The following is a 1,527-nucleotide window of genomic DNA, read 5'->3' on the forward strand; positions in this document are numbered from 1 at the left end:
TAGTTTTGCTCATTGTTTCCTTTGTTTCCTTTGCTGTATAGAAGCCTTTTATCTTGATGAGGTCCCAATAGTTCATTTTTGCTTTCACTTGTGTTGCCTCTGGAGACATGCCTAGTAAGAAATTGCTGCTGCCAAGGTCAAAGTTGTTGCTGCCTGTGTTCTCCTCTAAAATTTTGATGGTTTCATGAATTACACTTAGGTCTCTCATCCATTTTCAATTTATTTTTGTGTGTGGTGTAAGAAAGTGGTCCAGTTTCATTTTCTCCATGTCCCTGTCCTGTTTTCCCAACACCCTTTGTTGGAGAGACTGTCTTTCTTCCATTGGATATTCTTTCTTGCTTTATCGAGATTAGTTGACCATATAGATGTGGGTCCATTTCTGGGTTCTCTATTCTGTTCCATACATCTATGACTCTGTTTTTGTGAAAGTACCAAACTGTCTTAATAATTACAGCTTTGTAATACAACTTGGAAGTCTAGAATTGTGATGCCTCCCACTTTGCTTTTCTTTTTCAACATCCCTTTGGGTGTTCAGGGTCTTTTCTGGTTCCATAAAAATATTGATTGCTTGTTCTAGTTTGGTGAAAAATGCTGGTGTTATTTTGATCAGGATTGCATTGAATGTATACATTGCTTTGGGTAGTATAGACAATTTAACGATATTTGTTCTTCCAATCCATATGTCCAAAATGTTTTTCCATTTCCTCCAGTCTTCTTCAATTTCTTTCAAAAGTGTTCTATTGTTTTCATTGTATAGATATTTTACCTCTTTGGTTAGGTTTATTCCTAGGTATCTTATTGTTTTTGGTGCAATTGTAAATGGTATTGATTCCTTGATTTCCCTTTCTACTGCTTCATGATTGGTGTATAGAAATGCAACATATTTCTGTACATTAATTTTATATCCTGCAATTGCTGAATTCATTTATCAGTTCTAGCAATTTCTGGTGGAATATTTTGGTTTTTTTACATAGTATATCATGTCATCTGCAAATAGTTAAAGTTTGACTTCTTCCTTGCTGATTTGAGGCCTTTTATTTCTTTTTGTTGTCTGATTGCTGTGGCTAGGTCTTCCAGTGTTATGATGAACAATAGTTGTAAGAGTGGACATGTCTGTCATCTTCCTGACCATTGAGGAAAACCTCTCAGTTTTTCCACAGTGGATGATATTAGCTGTGAGTTTTCTGTATATGGTCTTTATGATGGTATGTTTCTTCTATCCCTACTTTCTTGAGGGTTTTTATCAGGAAAGGATGCTATATTTTGTCAAATGGATTTTCTGCATCTATTCAGAGGATCATATGGTTCTAGTCCTTTCTTGTATTAATGTGGTGTATCATTTTCATTGATTTGCAGATACTGAACCACCCCTGTAGCCATGGAATAAATGCCACTTGATCATGGTGAATATTTTAATGGACTGTTGGACTCAATATATTAATATTTTATTAAGAATTTTTGTATCCATGTTCATCAGGGAAATTGGCCTATAATTATTTTTAGTGGAGTCTGTCTTGTTTCAGAATC

This window comes from Halichoerus grypus, chromosome X (genome assembly GCF_964656455.1).
Source record: "Halichoerus grypus chromosome X, mHalGry1.hap1.1, whole genome shotgun sequence".
Lineage (NCBI taxonomy): Eukaryota > Metazoa > Chordata > Mammalia > Carnivora > Phocidae > Halichoerus > Halichoerus grypus.